Below are 674 nucleotides of genomic sequence, written 5' to 3' on the forward strand. Positions count from 1 at the left end.
GAACAGGTTTTAGTGTGCTATTTCTCATTTGTAGTCAGAGCTTGTGGTGATGACTTGTAACTCAACCTAATTTGGTTGGAACTGGTAAGGTAGAGGCTCTCAATTACTCTCTTTTGCATGGAAGTTAATTTAGTAATGTTGGATTGCTTGACTTTTGGTTTGTTTATGTTTTGTTAAATATAGAGATCATAAGGCTACTGCAGAAAAATTTGCCTTGTTTGATAATCTTGTGGCAATGGTCAAGTTATGTTACCAGGAGTGGAAAGGGTCTTTGTGTAGCATAGGAACAGCATATTTCCCCATGGGACAACAGTCCTTCACTTTGACTGATGTTCCCATTGTAGCTTTGCTCTGAGCACTCGTTTGCAATCTCTGCTTGGAAAGTTCGGTTCTCCTCCTTGGGCCACTATTTCCTGCAGTTAAGGTTCTCTAGCTGGTGTGTTCTGCCTGTGGGAAGCCATGAGGTCTTGACTTCATGGAAGGAGCAGAGATAACAGCAAGCACCCATCTGTTCTTTTTTTCCATCCCTTCGGGATATCCGGGTGTCCCTGGTTAGAATTCTTCTCCAGATAAGATAGGGGAGGTGTCACTGTGGGGCAGTCAGGCCAGAAAACAATAGTGGGTTGAGTCCAAAAACCAAGATTGGTCAGTAAGTACATCTCTGTTGTCAATAA

This window comes from Falco punctatus, assembly GCF_963210335.1.
Source record: "Falco punctatus genome assembly, chromosome: 9".
In the NCBI taxonomy this organism is placed as follows: domain Eukaryota; kingdom Metazoa; phylum Chordata; class Aves; order Falconiformes; family Falconidae; genus Falco; species Falco punctatus.